Below are 18,426 nucleotides of genomic sequence, written 5' to 3' on the forward strand. Positions count from 1 at the left end.
AAGGATTGCTGATGAAGAACAAAAAGATAAAAAGGCAAAAGGTCTGGCCTTAAAGGTAAAAGAATCCTCAAGTGATGAAGAGAATAGCAGCAATGAAAGTTCTGAACAAGAAGAATTAAATCTGATGGTGAAGAATTTTAGAAAATTCATGAGAAGGAAGAACAAAAATAAGAGATTCCCCAGTCAGAAGAAATCCTTCAAGAAGAATGAAAACTCATCTCCAAAGTTCAAATGTTTTGAATGTGGAAAAGCTGGACACATGAGGGCTGACTGTCCAAGCCTGAAAAAGAATGAGGAGACGAAACAAAAGTTCAGATCAAAGAAAAAGAAAGCATACATAGCATGGGAAGAGAATGCCTCAACAACTTCAAGTGATAGTGATGAGGATCAGGAAGCAAATCTCTGTCTCATGACCAAACATAATTCAGATTATGAGGTATATGATTCTGACTCATCTATTGACTCGTATGATGAATTGCAAAATGCATTTGCTGAACTGTATGCTGAAGCAAAGAAATTAGATTATGTACTCACTGATTCTCCAGGACCCAAGATCCATTGGGTACCAAAATCAAATTGAATAACTTGTGTTGCAGGTGTGCTTGAGAGCAAAGCAATCAATGTGGTACTTAGACAGCGGCTGCTCAAGACACATGACAGGAGATAAAAGCAAATTTATCTCATTACAGGAAAAAGAAGGAGGATCTGTAACATATGGAGATAACAACAAAGGCAGAATACTAGGCTCAGGCAGTGTTGGTAACAATTCCAATACTCTCATTGAAAATGTCCTGTATGTAGAAGGTCTCAAATATAACCTGCTTAGTATTAGCCAGCTTTGTGACAAAAATTACAATATCTCTTTTAATAATCAATGCTGTATGGTTTGTGATAAGGAATCAAATGAAGTCCTGCTTATAGGAAAAAGAGTCAATAACATATACATCTTAGACTTAGAGCATTCATCATCCAATTCTTGTCTCACATCACATGATAATGTAACATGGTTATGGCATAGACGCATTGCACATATAAATGCAGATCAGTTAAATAGACTTGCATCTAAAGATCTTGTTAGTGGTCTTCCAAAGATCAAGTTCTCTAAACAAGGACTTTGTGATGCATGTCAAAAGGGAAAGCAGACTAGAGCTTCTTTTAAATCAAAGAAAGTTATGTCAACCTCTAGACCGCTGGAACTTTTGCACATGGATCTCTTTGGACCATCAAGAACCAAAAGTCTAGGTGGAAACACTTATGCTTTAGTTCTCATTGATGACTACTCCAGATTCACATGGGTTGCATTTATATCCCATAAAGACAATGCTTTTAAAGCCTTTAGAATCATTTCAAAAAGAATTCAGAATGAAAAGGACTTGAAAATTAAATCTTTGCGAAATGATCATGGTGGTGAATTTCAAAATGAATCTTTTCAAACTTTTTGTGAAGAAAATGGTATTAATCACAATTTTTCTGTCCCTAGAACTCCTCAACAAAATGGAGTTGTAGAGAGGAAAAACAGATCTCTAATAGAGCTAGCAAGAGCCATGTTAAATGAAAATGGTTTACCAAAATACTTTTGGGCTGATGCAGTAAGCACTGCATGCTATGTTCTAAATAGAATCTTGATTAGACCTATTTTAAAGAAAACACCATATGAGCTTTACAAAGGAAGAAAGCCTGACATTTCACATTTTAAAGTGTTTGGCTGTAAGTGTTTTGTTCTGAATAATGGAAAAGACACTCTTGGAAAATTTGATGCTAAGGCTGATGAAGGAGTTTTTATTGGATATTCTGCAATTAGCAAAGCATATAGAGTCTTTAACAAAAGTACCTTATCTGTTGAAGAATCTATACATGTTACTTTTGATGAAACTAACATCCTTGAAAAAGGAAAATCTCTTAATGATGAAGATGAGATAGGTGACAGTATTACACAAGAAGAAGAAAAACTGGAACAACAGCAGAAAACACCATCTGAAGACACATCACTACCCAAAGAATGGAGGAAACCCAAAGATCTATCTCTGGATAACATTCTTGGAGATATAAATAAGGGAGTTTCTACTAGACACTCTTTTAATCTTCTAAGTGATGATATGGCATTTGTTTCTCAAATTGAACCATTATGTGTGGAACATGCATTAAAAGATGAATTCTGGATAATGGCCATGCATGATGAACTGAATCAATTCAAAAGAAATGATGTTTGGATTTTAGTTCCTTTCAATAAGAATATGAATGTCATTGGTACAAAATGGGTTTTCAGAAACAAACTAAATGAAGAAGGTGTTATAGTTAAAAATAAAGCTAGATTAGTAGCCAAAGGATACAATCAACAAGAAGGTATAGACTTTGGTGAAACATATGCTCCAGTTGCTAGATTAGAAGCTGTTAGGCTTTTACTTGCATTTGCTTGTGTGTTTGATTTCAAACTATATCAAATGGATGTGAAAAGTGCATTTTTAAATGGTTTAATTGATGAAGAAGTTTATGTAGATCAACCACCTGGTTTTGTTGACTGCAAATTACCTAAGCATGTTTACAAGCTCAAGAAAGCTTTGTATGGACTGAAACAAGCTCCAAGGAAATGGTATGAAAGGCTGAGTAAGTTTCTACTAACTCATGACTTTCAAAGAGGTAATGTTGATAAAACTCTTTTCATAAAGAGAAAATCAAAAGATATTCTGCTGATTCAGATTTATGTTGATGATATAATATTTGGATCAACTAACCAATCTCTTTGTGGAGAATTTGTTTCCAATATGCAGAAGGAGTTTGATATGTCTATGATGGGAGAATTAAGCTTCTTCCTAGGACTACAAGTCAAACAAATGAAAAATGGAATTTTTCTACATCAAACTAAATATAGCAAAGAACTGTTAAAGAAATTTGATATGGAGAATTGTAAGATATCAAATACTCCTATGTCTACTAATTGTTATCTAGATAGTGATATTGCAGGAAAAGATGTTGAAGAATCAATGTATAGAGGGATCATTGGATCTCTTCTGTATCTAACAGCTAGCAGACCTGACATCATGTACAGTGTATGTGTATGTGCCAGATTCCAATCAAAACCAAAGGAATCACATCTGAAGGCTGTAAAGAAAATACTGAAGTATTTGAAAGGCACAATCAATGTTGGATTGTGGTATCCTAAAGGTACTTCTCCATCTTTAACTGGTTACTCTGACTCCGATTTTGCTGGTTGTAAATTGGATAGGAAAAGTACAAGTGGAACGTGCCACACGTTTGGAGAATGTCTCATATCGTGGCAGAGCAAGAAACAAGCTTGTGTAGCACTCTCAACTGCTGAAGCTGAGTATATAGCTGCTGGAAGCTGCTGTGCTCAGTCAATTTGGTTTAAACATCAACTTCAAGACTTTGGTTTGAAGATTGATCACATACCACTGAAGTGTGACAACACAAGTGCAATTAACATTTCAAGGAATCCTATTCTACACTCAAGAACTAAGCACATTGAAGTTAGACATCACTTTATCAGAGATCATGTAGAGAAAGGAGACTGTGACATCAAATTCATAATGTCAGAAGATCAACTTGCTGACATCTTTACAAAGCCTCTACCAAAGGAAAGATTTTTCAAGCTAAGAACCAATCTTGGTATCATTAGTGAGTCCAATCTATCCTAAATCTCATAATTAAAGTATGATTGTGTGAATATGCATGAAATTTCTAAGCACTTATAGGTTTAAACTTGATGTATGTGCATTCATAATAGGAAATCACACAAAACACAGTATGCCCTGTATCTGCACACATTTCTCTGTGATAATCGATTACCTATCGGGTTAATCGATTACCATTGGAAGAAATGAAGAAATTGCTGAAAAATCAACAGCAGTAATCGATTACCAATTTTCTGTAATCGACTACCTCTGCTACTTTGATGCAATTTCTGATGCATACCCACTGTGATAATCGATTACCACGCGGGTTAATCGATTACCACTCACTCACTTGCATAATTACCCTGTTTCAGTTGCGAGATAATCGATTACCAACTGGGTTAATCGATTACCTGACGCGAACCCCTGTGTTTTATGAGTATGCTGAGGGATGTTTCAGCCTGGGAGGCTGATAAAGAATACAAAAGAAAAGAAAAGAGGAAAATTACATATAATGCTGGAGGTCTACGAGTGGAAGATAGACTCCTACATTATGTAATTGTTTGGATTCTGGCAGCAAGGGGGAGCAATCACGCACAAATCAGTGAAGAAGATATGGCACTGCTCGCAGCTTTTAAGAACAACATTCAAGTTGATTGGGTATATGTGGTAGAAGACATAATGCTAAAGACAAGGAGGTTAATGGACTGCAAGTGTCCATATGCTGTGTTCATAAGCAAGGTATTGGTGTTCTATAAAGTTCCCTTAACTGGTGAAGCAAGAGAGGTCACCAGAGATGTTCATGATATCAAGGATAGAGCTCTGAAAATGATGAAGCTAGTGAAAACAGATGCTGGTTGGATAGCAAAGGAAGATGTTCCTACTGCTGAGACTACAGAGCCGTCTCAACCTGAAGTTCAAATTGAAGAAGAGGAAGCAGCTGAAGAGCCGAAGCCTCTTTCTACTTTTGAGCTATCTGTTCTGGCAAAGCTAGATGACATCAGAGAAACTCAGAGAAGAGATTATCAAGAGCTGAAGGCTTGTTTTGAATCTATATCTGAACGACTGGATGCGATGAACATACCCTACCCTGACGAACTTTAGTTATGCATTACATTTTAGGCACTGCATTTTAATTTGTTCTGCATAAATACTTTGATTTATATTTCAGACTTAAAGTTTGTAATAGTTGTAGTATTTGTATGCTTCTGAACATTTTTAATGCTTATATGATGAAAGTCTTATTAAGTGCTTGTCGTTTTTGTTGCATAAGTATCATGTTATTTCTCTGTTTACTCTGTTTTTTTTTTGTTTGGTTAAGCCAAACAGGGGGAGAAATTCATGAGAAACTGATTAAATGTTTATATGGTTGTTTATGTATTGTATAAGAAAGAAATGGAAATAGAACTGCATAATGCTTTGTATGGAAGTTTTTGTTCTAGACATATGCAGGTTCAAATTCAAGTTCAAATTTCAAACAAACAAGTGAAACAAAACAACATGATGATCGTGAAAGTCAACATGAAGAGTTTGGCTCATCAAAACCAAAAAGGGGGAGATTGTTGAAGATTGAAGAATCTACATCTGGAAGATGTTCCCTAGAAGTTTTAGTTTTGATGTTTTGCTCATGTTGCTTTTTATTTTAAGCCTATGTCAAAAGGATAATGTATTGATTGTTTAAAAGATTAGGCTTGTATGTGTTTGTTTGTTATGTGTTAAAAATTAGTAATTAACATGAAGGTGAAAATATCATAATACTCATTTTTCTTATTTCATTCATTGTTGAGAACATGAAGTATTAATTTACTGAGTGTTTGAGACTTTAAATGAAAACTTGAAAACATCAGAAATTTTCTGAGTTAAGGAATAGATTACCTGAACTGGTAATAGATTACCTGACTCATGTTGAAAAACTGATTGATACTGGAATAATCGATTACCATGTGTGGTAATAGATTACCAAACTGATTCTGATGATTTCAAGAGGAAAAAGGATCGTGTTAATCGATTACCTCTTTAAAGTAATCGATTACCTCTGTTCCAAATGTGAGTTTTGTGTTATTTTGGCATCGTGTTAATCGATTACCATGTTAGGTAATAGATTAAAACAGGAGCTGAAATAATTAGTTCAGTTATTCTAACTCGTGGTAATAGATTACCATCACAGGTAATAGATTATCTCTGTTATGAATATAACTGAAATAACTGTTTCCTTGCACATGAAAATTGTCTTTAAATAAGATTAAAACTGAAGCTTTTAAGAAGAAGAATTTTCACACACGAAAAAAGAGAGACTTTTTTTTTGAATACACATTACTGCAAAAGAGAAAAAGATTTTCTGAAAAAGAAAGAAAGAACATATCTGCTGAAAATCAACTTTTGGAAAAAGAAGTGTGCAAGATCAATTCAAGAAGATGAAGTTCATATAGAAAATTCATTCTAAACTGGTTTACGTTGTTGAAGATCATATCTACACGAACAGGTGTACTCGTTTCTGATCTTTGGTTATTGTTTGAATGGTTTTAACTCTTGAGATTAGAGAATCTCTGGAAGAGTTGTGTAAAGAGAAATCTTGAGATAGGTTTTTCTCAAGTAGGATATTGTGGGATCAATATTCTTGGGTTATATGTTTCTTGTGGAGTCAAGAAATGGTTTGTTAATCTTGTGGGTGTCAAGATTTGCTTGTTAAATTCATTGATTGGATATTGCTTGTGCAGGGTGCATGTAAAGAATATCAATAGTGGATTTGACTGGATTTAGAGGTGTATCTAAATCTGAAACTGGATGTAGGCCTTTGGATGGCTGAACCAGTATATATCTTGGTGCATGATTTTCTTAACCCTTACACTCTTTACATTCTGTATAAGTTTCTTGATTAATGTTGTATGAAGAAAAACATTATCTGCAGAAACTGAACTTTAAAGATTCTTGGTAATTGATAAAATCAATCTTTACATATCTTGTATTAATTGTGTTTATTCAAATCTTGTTGGATAAGCTGTGCATATATAACTCTGAATTACTTTTTATGTTTAAAGGTTTGATTAAAATCAAGATTTGTTAGGTAAAGATTTAGAAAGCAAACAAGAAAAGGAAAAATAACATAGAATCTATTCAACCCCCCCTTCTAGATTCTAACCGTAGGGACCAACAGGAATCATGCTTAAGAAGGTGAGAGGGGACATCCTAAAAGAGCCAAGAGGAGTGGGCTAGGCATGAAGGCTTGGGCCAGTCAAGGCCCAATAGGCCCGATGGGTTTGGAAGGTCCAAGCTGAACATATCATGGGCCTATCTTGTATGTTCATTTTGTTCTTATGTTTTGTAGTATAGGTTTGGGCCTTAGGGCTTGTATTTCTTTTAGGCCTTGTATTTTCGGCCACTTAGACTAGGAATTTCATTTCATGGTCATTTGAATTTAGGGTTTAATTAGGTTTGCATGTGTATGTTCATTAGAATGTAATTAGCCTTGCATTTGATATGCATTTCGGCCATGTGCACACATGCACATGGTGTGACCGAAATGCAACTCAAATGGATGACAAATTACATTCCAAATGAGGAGCACATGAGTGGTGACCGGGTTTGGCTCCAAAATTTGAATTTTGAATTCAAATTTTGGGCGCCTAAGGTTAAGTAAACCATACCATGGTTTCACTTAACCTTAGGCTAACCCATGGTTCACTTTAACCTAATTTTCCCTATATATTCTACATGGCCGAGAATTGTAGTCACTTTTGGATTTATGAATGAGATTTCTCACATTGAACTCTCTCCCTCCAAAAGTCACCTTTAACCTACCTCTACCCTCCTTGAGCTCCTCTCTTTGTAGAGCTAGGTTATTCCTTACTTCTTCCAGACTTGGCTTGGTTAGGCTTAGGTCACATTGATGCTTCTTGGAGCTTTCTTCCTTGCCATTCTTCCAAGGAACCGAGAAGGATTTGAAGTGTCTTTGAGGATTCACAAGTGGAACCTCATCATAAGCTTAACAAAACAATTTATAAGTTACTCCTATTACATAGCCACATTTTTCTTTGACTTTGTTTTTGACTTCTAAGTTATTGATGTCCTTGGTCAGCTTTGTTCCACACTTTGTTATCATCAAAACCTTTAATCTCCAGAGGTGAGTTGATTCACCACCATGAATCTCAACAGTTCAAAGCAGACCTAGACAGCAAGTTGGACCGTTTGTTCAACTTGATGGCGTCTTAGATTTCTAAGGATCCACCTCCGTCTTCATGATCACTCTGGGGAAACTAGCTTAGGGATAACCAAGTTAGGGGGAGAATAATAAGATTTATTTTTTTAATTATTTAGTTGTATAGATTCTTCTCATTATATACATTGATGATTCAATTTAATATACATTTTTCATCCAAAGTTATTGCTTTGTTATCTGGCATGCTCTGCTCAAAGTTATAGTTTTGCTATGTATGATCTCGCTTTGTCATGTTATCTATCCTGATATCAAATTTTTCTTAGAGATTCATCTATTTCTTTTTAATGATGACAAAGGGTGAGAAATAGAAAAGAATTAATCAAATATGTTATATGAACCTGATATGACTAGGAAACAATCTAGTAAGGGGGAGAGCATATACTAAGGGGGAGAGTTATAGTACATTAATAACCTGCGAACCTGCTATGAACTACGAATTACTCTGATTTAGTTTTATATGAAACAATTTGATCAATTTATTTGTCATCATCAAAAAGGGGGAGATTGTTAAGTCAGACGAAGCAATTCCCAGCAAGGTTTTGAATGAGACAAATATAATACATGTTGTTATTTCTAACAAGTGTGTTAGTGTTTCAGAAAAACATAAGTACAGGCAAGTTGAAGAACATATGACACGTGCTACTTCTTAGAACAAGATAAAGGAAGGAAAGCTTCGAGCATCAAACGAAAAGGTCAAACGAAGCCAAGTCTAGCATAAGAAGAAAAATGATCAAGCTCCAAATGAAGCACATTCATAAATGAGAAGAAGTCCATACAGACCACAGACCAAACTTTTTCGAGTACCAGATGAAGATTGGTCAAGGCAAAGCACAACACGAGGATCAGACTAAACAAAGTCAAATGATAGATGAAATACAAAATGAGCACTAGACGATGATGAATCAAATACCAGACGTAGGTGTGTCAAGCACAACCTAGAGCGTAACATAAGATCTTAGATGAAGGCTGGTCAAGAATCAGACAAAAGTCAACTACATATCAAACAAAGGACAACACAGACTGAAAAGAACTCCAGACGGAAACAAAGTCTGTCCATCTATAATGTTGACCAGACCAAAGAAAGTCAAAGCATTAATGATAAATGCTCAAACGAAGATTAAGTCTTGAGATGCATATGGACTACTAGACGCAGATGAAGACTTTTGGGGAAGCATTTGAAAAATCAAGTCTCAAGGGACAACTTAGGCATCATCTACGATCATATAAGAGCTCTCAAAATGATCATGTGTTGAAAGGAAGAGAAAAAGAAGGAGAAAAGCAAGAAAAAAAGTAAAAAGCATGCATGTGTCAGAATAAGTACATTACTTTTTCAAAAAAAGACAACGCTCTACAGCTATGATGACTAGAAAAGGACAAAAAATTCCTAGGTCTCAACTAAAGTCAAACACTGCAGCTAACAAACGTAAGAAGACTTCACGCAATTGTCGCCACCCGCCGAAACGGACCTTGGCATTCGCGACGATGGTCGGACTCTTTTTAAAGTTTTGAAAAGTGGTGGATTGTTAGAACGACTTATTCTCAAACTGAGACCTCATCGAACTAACAATTTTATTAAATGATTCACCAATCCATATTAATCCCAAGCGGGACCCTCCATGGATTAGTGGTTTTCACAAAAAGAAGGGTTCTTGGAGTCGCCACCAATGTTTTACTCAAAACATTGGAAAAAGGGATAAGGCAATTGATTTTCGCAAATCAACCTTGGCCATTACAACCAGAGTTGGGTAAGGGAGTCGGTTACGTGCGGGGAAGGTGTTAGCACCCCACAACGCCCCTTTCGGGTTCCCTATGACGGATTATTTCATAAATAACAGTGTAAAATTACTAAATTACCCCTATTTATTATAAGCGATTATAAATTAAATATCTACATGATGACAATTTTAAATATGCAACAATCAGAAAGCAGTAAAAGAAGGGATTTTAAGAAAGAAACCTTTGAAGCGTGCTTTTATATATTTCAATGAAGTTTAGGAGGCTTTTTGGCGCTCCCTCCCTCTACAAGCTCGCTCGCTCCTTCCTAAAAAATAATTTTTGACTATGGAAATCAAAAAGATTTCCCTTCGACTAGTTCGAATTCTCAAGCTAAATGCTCAGAACTCAAGAACTTCGTCGGATCGGCTCTCGGAGAGAATTCTAGGGCAGAACACTGCTCAAAAACCCCAGAATACTCAAGAAGAAAGTCCAAGAAGTGTGGAAAAGTGTGGAATGACGTCCAAATGACGTCCTATATATAGGAGTGAGGCGCAGTACGGCCTCTGACATCAATACAGCCCGTACTGAAGATTTGAACTACAGTACGACCGTATTGAATTCAGTACGGCCGTACTGAAGTTTCAAAAACTTCAATACGGCCGTATTGGTTTCAGTACGGCCGCACTGAAGTTCAAAAACTTCAGTATGGCCGTATTGGTTTCAGTACGGCCGTATTGTAGTTCAAAATGTGCAGTACGGTCGTACTGAACTCCAAGGAGGCCGTATTGAGCTCCAATCTTCCCACTTCCTTATTTTTAGCTACTCTAAGACCTCTAAACCTACAAATAGTCATCCTATGGTCTTCTAGGAGTCCTTCTGGCTGACTTTCCTTCGATCTTTGAGAGTCTTCGAGTCTTATTTCCGACCCGGACAATTTTAGGGGTCTACAGCTGCCCCCCCTTTACTTAGTCAAACGGCTTTTTGGTATACCGGTTGACAAGTAAAGGAGTTGACCCAATTGTCCGGGGAATAAGCCATCCTTCCGACTTGTAGTGTCTTCCGGTGGAAAATTGTTGAGTAGCCTCTCCAGGTTGAGTATTAGTCGTCGCCTCTCCAGGCTCGTGTATACCTCGGTGTTTCTGACAACCTCGGTAGCTGAGTACCACCTCTCCAGGCTCTGCGGTTACCGTGTTTCTGACGACGTTGGCCGCTGCATACCTCCGTGTTTCTGACGACGGTGGCAGTGTGAGTTTGCCCTCCAAGCTCTGGCTCTGTGTTTCTGACGACATTGGCAGTTGCATACCTCCGTTGTTTCTGACGACGTTGGTGGCGTATCCCGGTTATCTTTATTCGGGTGACTCTTTTTGATTTTCTTGGTTTTGTTGCCTCTGCGTAGGCTGTTATCCACTGGGGGATTTTGTCGTTAATTTTGATTAGCCTCTTCTGTTAGGCGGATCATCTTGACGTTCAATGATTAGCTGAATGCTGAATTCCGCTTGGGGAATGATTATTGATTTTTTTTGATTTTCTCTTTTTGCAGGAGTGCCTCTGAGTAGGCGAATGATCTTTGATGTTCGGTGTTCGGCTGAGTGCCGGATTCTGCTTGGGGAATGGTTATTGATGTTTTTGATTTTTCTCTTTTTGAGGGGGTGCCTCTGAGTAGGCGAATGGGGATTGAGGATCTTATGTATCCCAGAGTATTATTTAGAAAGCCTCTTCAGGCTTAGCTTCACTTGTCGCTCGAGTTGGAAAGCTATCTTCCACTGAGGAAGTCTGAGTCCTTTGACTCGGATATTTCGTTTGGATGATCATTGCTTCCATTGGGGGATCTTACTGATCTTGCTTTGATAGCTTTCACTGGGGAATTTGGCCCGTGAGTGGAAGCTGAGATATCTCTGGGGAGTATTATTTCGGCGAGCCTCTCCAGGCTCAATTATTCTGTACAATTTTGGGATTTTCTGTTCAGCCCAAGAGTGCAAGTTGAGATGTCTCTTGGGGAGTATTATTTCGGCAAGCCTCTCCAGGCTCAGTTATTCTGTATGAGTATTATTTCGGCAAGCCTCTCCAGGCTCAATTATTCTGTATGATGCGGAATCTTTGCCTTTTTTTTTTTTTTTTTTTTTTGTCGAATTTTGACTTTTTCTGTATTTTTTCCTTTTTTGTCGTTTTTTGGCTTTCTCTGTTGACTGCTGTCATACACAAGCAATTTTTTCTATTTTTCTATTTTATGCGATTGCCTCATGATAAGGTCTTTGAATGTGCAACTAATGTGTGTGTGATGCACAAAATGCAAGTTTAATTATTTTGTTAATGTTTTTAGAAAAATGAATGGCTCTCCCTATCCTCCTTTTCTTGGAGGAATTTCTGTCGTCGACGTGAGGGAAGATTTTTTGTGAGCCTTTTTCGCAGGAGATTACGAATTTTATAGGAACCCCTCCAACTTTCTTTATTGACCGATTATTAAAGGAATTTCGTACAATTTTTATGAAATACCAATTTAGAGGCATAATCACATGGTCAAGAGAGAAGAGAAATGAATAGATATTTTATTGATATTCACAAGTGTTTTTACGGAAAGATATACAGAAGGAATTTCTGAAGAATGGCTGGCCAGGGTAAGCTATATACATTGGGTTTAACAATTATATCTGTAATTGTTGCTCTTTACGTTCCCCTAGTCGCTTCGGGTGAGATGCTTGAGCCAGGAGTGTAAATGCTGCAAGACGCTTGCTTCTAGAAGATAATCACTTGATCCGCCTTTCGATTTTCGATTCAAGTGATCGTTGCTTGCTTTGTTTTTGCATCTTATTCTTTTGCCCCTAATTTTTGACTAGGACGTATCCTAGTGGGGATAAATTTGCCTTTGTTTTGCCTAGTACCCTTGTACTGGCGGGCTTTTTATTTTGCCCTAACTTTTGCCTAGGACGTCCTTTTCGGGTTTTCATCCTAGCGGGCTTATGCAAGCAACGTCTTCAAGCATAGCACTTCTTTACCACGTCAGCGTTGACTGGGTATCGAAGTTCTTCTCCATCTATGTCTGTGAGGATCAATGCTCCTCCTGAGAAGGCTCGCTTCACCACGTATGGTCCTTCGTAATTTGGGGCCTACTTTCCGATTTTGTCCTTTTGAGCTGGTAACAGCTTCTTCATTACCAGCTCTCCCTCGTGGTATTCTTGAGGATGGACTTTCTCGTCAAAAGCCTTTTTGATCTTTCTCGGATAGGCTTGACCATGGCATATGGCATTCAGCCGTTTTTCTTCGATAAGGTTCAATTGATCATATCGGCTTTGAACCCACTCTGCCTCGGAAAGTTTTGCTTCCATGATTACCCTTAGAGAAGGTATTTCGACTTCGACGGGTAGAACTGCCTCCATCCCATAGACGAGGGAGATGGAGTAGCTCCTGTAGATGTGCGTACAGAAGTCCTATAACCATGGAGAGCGAAGGGTAACATCTCGTGCCAGTCTTTAAATGAGACAACCATCTTTTGCACTATTTTCTTGATGTTCTTATTGGTTGCCTTGACTGCCCCATTCATCTTCGGCCGATATGGGGAAGAGTTGCGGTGTTGGATCTTGAATTCTTGGCACAGTTCTTCCACCATTTTATTATTCAGATTAGATCCATTTTCAGTGATAATTTATTTCTCCATGCTTCCACTAGATTATTCTAAAATCATTTGGGACAAGAGAGAAAAGAAAGGAAAGATATTTTTGTTCTGAAGTTTGTGTTTTAGAGGGGATTTATTTTTCAAAAATGGTTTTTGTAAGAATGGTTGGCCAAGGTAGGCTTATGTGTTTAGGCTTGTTTGATTAAACACTTATGAAGTTAATAAAATCTTGTTTATTGACGTTGTGATTTTGACAACTTGGATAGCTTCTCTTGAACCTTTCTTTTTGAATTCGGTTCATGGTACCATCATGGATTTCTTTTGTTTTTTGATTGTCTTTATTTTTGCTTAAAACACCCTTTTGTGGCGTTTTAGCAGACTTTTGTTTTTATTCATTTTTGCAACCCTAACTTTTGCCTAGGTCACCCTTTTGTGGGATTCCTAGCGGGTCTTTTGCTCTTATTTTTGCGCAGCCCCCTGTAGACCCCTAAAATTGTCCGGGTCGGAAATAAAGCTTGAAGACTCTCGAAGACTGAAGGAAGATCAGCCAGAAGGACTCCTGGAAGGCCCTAGGAGGGTTCTCTGTAGGTCTAGAGGTCTTAGAATAGCTCAAAATAAGAAAGTGGAGGGAATGAAGCCCAATACGGCCGTACCAAACTTAATACGGCCGTATTGAAGCTTCAATACGGCCGCAGTGAACTCAATACGGCGTATTGAAGTTTCTGAAACTTCAATACGGCCGTACTGAAATCAATACGGCCGTATTGAAGGTTCAATACGGCCGCAGTGAACTCAATACGGGCGCATTGAAATTTCTGAATTTCAATACGGCCGTATTGAATTCAATACGGCCGTATTGAAGTTCAAAAATTTCAATACGGCCGTATTGACTCTGTAGCCCGTATTGCGCCTGTTCCCTATAAATATGACGTCAATTGGACGTCATTTGACACTTTCACACACAGTTTTAACCCTCTCCTTGAGTATTCTGGGGTTTTTTGAGCAGTGCTCTCCCTAGAAATCACTCGGAGAGTTGATCCGACGAAGTTCTTGAGCCCCGAGCCATTTTGCTTGAGGATCGAACCTAGTCGAAGGGAAATCCTCCGGATTTCCATAGTCAAAATTTTATAGGAGGGAGCGAGCGGGCTTGTAGAGCGAGGGAACGCCAAAAAGCTTCCCAGTTTTACGAAATATATAAAAAGCACGCTTCAAAGGTTTCTTCTTAAATCCTTCCTTTTACTGCTTTCTGTGTGCATATTTAACTGTCATCATGTAGATAGTTAATTTATAATCGCTTATAATAAATAGGGGTGATTTAGTAATTTTACACTGTTATTTTAGAAATAATCTGTCATAGGGAACCCGAAAGGGGCGCTGTGGGGTGCTAACACCTTCCCCACGCGTAACCGACTCCCTTACCCAACTCTGGTTGTAATGGCCAAAGTTGATTTATAAAATCAATTGCCTTATCCCTTTTTCCAATGTTTTGAGTAAAACATTGGTGGCGACTCCACGAACCCTTTTACTACGAAAACCACTAATCCATGGAGGGTCCCGCTTGGGATTAACATGGATTGGTGAGACTTTTAATAAATAAATTGGATAAGATCGACAAGGTCTCAGTTTGAGAACAAGTCGTTCTAATAATCCAATACATTTTCAAAACCAAAATAAAAAGCGAGCTCGACCGTCTTCGCGACCGCCGAGGCCCGTTCGGGCCGGTGGCGACAGATGGCGACTCCACTGGGGAAGCCTCGAGAGTCAATCCCATTTAGTGACAGATTATTTTAACAAATAATAGTTAAAATTACTTCATTACCCCTTGCTTGTATAATAACATGTTTTATCTATATGGCTTTTAATAACTGTTGTTTGTTTAAATTTACGCAATTGTTTGAAATAAAAACTGCACACAAACCTTTGCACACAACAGTTCCCTCTATACCCGGGGGCATGAGTGATTAACCATAGGGAGTGGATGTTAGTACGGCCGGTTGTCGAATGGGTCTATAGGTGCCCATAGACCGTTGTCGGAAAACATCACTGATGTTGTGTATTTTACTCATATTTTAGCACTTTAATTCACAAGAATTCATAGCATAATCATGCATATCTTTCATGTTTTTAATAAATTTTTATATCATTTTCCTATTTTATGCTTTTCTTGGTATGTGTTGTGTTTTCTCTGAGCAGGATCAAGATTTAAGAATTAAAGAGGAAATGCTGAGCTACAGGGAAAATCACGGCCGTGATTCTAAATCACGCCCGTGATTCACTAGAGAAAATCACGGCCGTGATTCCCAATCACACCCGTGAACGCCACTGACCCTTCATAGATGTGCTCCAGAGAAGATCACGGTCGTGATTTTCAGTCACGGCCGTGATTCACTTCGCGTCCCAGCTTTTTAAGTTTTATGTTTTATTTTTATTTTATCTTTGTAATTTTTATCTTGGTAGTTTTACCTTTTTACCCTTTTAGGTTATAAATTAGATTAGGTTAGCCTAGAACCGGGACTTTTCCCGGAGAGAGTTTTAGTTTTTGACACTTGGAGAAGGTTGGGCGCCTGTGCCATCGACTCTAAGGTTTGCTTTTCTTTTATTCTTTTCTTCTTGGAGAACTACTATGAACTCCTGTGAGTAGTTTCCCTTTTTCTGGGATCAGGGCTTAGCCTCTGAGAACCTCTTTATTAATGCATTATTCAGTTTCTTAATTTTATTCCAATTCTTGATCTGTTCTTTTATATTTTATATATGAACTTTAATATTATTGTTTTCATAATAACATTAATTAAGGATGAACTGAGAGGAGAACTTGATTATAATTATGATAAACAATTAATCTTAATTTTCATAATCATAGATAATTAGGGATGAATTGAGAGGAGAACCTAATTATCGGAACCTAAAGGAATAGACTTGAGTGTTAAATCACGAGAGTAGATTTAAGCTTTCGAGGAGCAATAGATTAACAAAGATCTTAACGGGTTTAATTGAACGTAATTACCACGAGAGTAGGGATTAATTTTAATTAAACACGTCCTCGTAGCCTGAGAAGGTGCAAGGATTAAATTAGGTTAAGACTACCTTCAAGATGGAATAGAATTAATTAATGAAAATAATAATTCAATAATGTTGGAACTCTTTGTGCGAACCCTAGATTCCCGGAAATCTCCTTATCTTATCTTAAAGTTTTATCTTATTCATTAATTGCATTACTATCTCTTTTACCATGAAATCTGATCTTATCATATCAAAACAGAAATTCCATCTGTTTTAAAATTCAAATTAAAATACTAGTAATTCTAGGTCAAACACGTAGTCCCTGTGATTCGATATTTATTACTTGACGACAACCGTACACTTGCGGTTTTCCACACATCAAGTTTTTGGCGCCGTTGTCGGGGACTACGTCTCTTGATTTAAATTACAATTATTTTAATTCGAATTTTTTTTTTAAAAAAAAAAAAAATATATATATATATATATTTAATAAATAAATAATTTTTTTTTTAGTGTTTACTTCTCCAATTCAGATTTCACGGGTCACTTTTTTTTTTTTGCAGTGCCTTAGGATTAATGCAAAAGAGATCTCTACGTCTTGGGAAACCAACACCACTTGATCCTGAGATTGAAAGAACTCTCCTGAGAAGGAAAAGAAACCTTTCTAGAGAATTTGACATGGCTGCACAACGAGATAATTTACCGCTTCGGGATTACTCTGCACCCGTAGCTCGTGGGATACCTGGAGGGGAGATGCGAACTGGAGCTACTGTACCAGCTTCTCTGGTGAATATGCTCAAACAGAACACCTTTGGAGGACTACCATCAGAAGATCCTAATGACCACTTAGAGGGGTTCTTGGAAATCTGTGAGACCCAGCAATTTGATGATGAAGTTTCTGATGGAATGCGACTCCGCTTATTCTCACTCACCTTGAGAGATAAGGCAAAGGTGTGGCTAAGAACAGTGCCTAGAGAAAAGATAGCAACTTGGGAATTATGTGAAAGAGCTTTTCTAGAGAAATTCTTTCCTCCTTCTAAAACTAAAGAATTGAGGAAGAAAATCACTAATTTCCAACAAGGCACTGGAGAGACTATTTATGAAGCATGGGAGCGGTTCAAGGGATATCTTCAAGCATGCCCACAACATGGCTTCAACCGTTGGCTTACCATCCAATTTTTCTTTGAAGGATTGGACCAACAAAGCACCATGATATTAGACTCAGCAGCTGGAGGATCTTTCATGGGGAAACCTATTAATGACTGCATGATTATTTTGGAAAATGTAGCCTCAAATCACAGCCAATACAGTGAAAGAGAAGTCACAACAAGGAAAGGAACTCCGGGGCGATATGAAGTGAACAATATTGAGTTACTCTTAGCAAAATTTGATACTCTTAATCAAAGGTTGGACAAGATGGAAAAAGCTAAGGTTAATTCAGTGGCTACAAATCAAGTATGTGACCTTTGTAGGGAACAAGGGCACACTGCAGTAGATTGTACCTCAATTTTTACTGGAGAAGAAGAAGATACTACTGAACAAGTGGCAGCTTCTCATAATTTCTATGACACTCCTCGAAGAGAGAAGAGTAATCCATATTCCAACACGTACAACCCTGGTTGGAAGAATCATCCTAACTTTTCTTGGAAGAATAACCCAGTTCAAGGAACTAGCAATCAGCAACCTAATTTCCGTCCGTCCAATCACTTCATTAATGGGGAAGGAAATCCAGTACAGACACCCTCAATTCAACAAAGTGTTTCAAGATTAGAAAACCTTATGGAGAATTTTATCACTAATCAAAAACAGACCAATGATTCAATGGCAAATTCTATTCAAAACCTTGCTGTCAAGGTTGAGAATATTACTCTCCACAACAAGATGCTGGAAAATCAAATTGCACAGTTGATGCCTAGTTCAAACAATTCTCCAGGTAAGTTCCCAGGTAAAACAGTTGCAAACCCAGCTGAAAATGTTAATGCTGTTACTTTAAGGAGTGGGAAGAAATTAGACAGACCTGTGTCTAATCAAAATGATAATATTGAGATTGATGAAGACGCTTCTCCTATGGTTGAAAAACCTGAAAAAGAGAGATTAGAAAAAGAAAAAGTATCTTCATCAAAGCCTCAAACTGTTTATCACCCTCCAATTCCTTTTCCTCAAAGGTTAGCAAGGACTAAACTTGATAGACAATTTGAAAAATTTTTAAATATGATCAAACAAGTGTATGTAAACATTCCATTTGTAGAAGCTCT

The 18,426-nt window shown here is 37.5% G+C and overlaps 1 non-coding gene across 1 annotated transcript; it reads right to left on the minus strand.

The window, feature by feature from the left end:
- Positions 1-17,218: 17,218 nt before the first annotated feature.
- Positions 17,219-17,325, minus strand: LOC145950977 (small nucleolar RNA R71). Its single transcript, XR_014428803.1, has one exon. It is a non-coding gene; the product is annotated as a small nucleolar RNA R71 (small nucleolar RNA).
- Between the last annotated feature and the right edge of the window lie 1,101 nt (positions 17,326-18,426).

This window comes from Cajanus cajan, chromosome 8, assembly GCF_000230855.2.
Source record: "Cajanus cajan strain Asha chromosome 8, NIPB_CcT2T_4, whole genome shotgun sequence".
Classification (NCBI taxonomy): domain Eukaryota; kingdom Viridiplantae; phylum Streptophyta; class Magnoliopsida; order Fabales; family Fabaceae; genus Cajanus; species Cajanus cajan.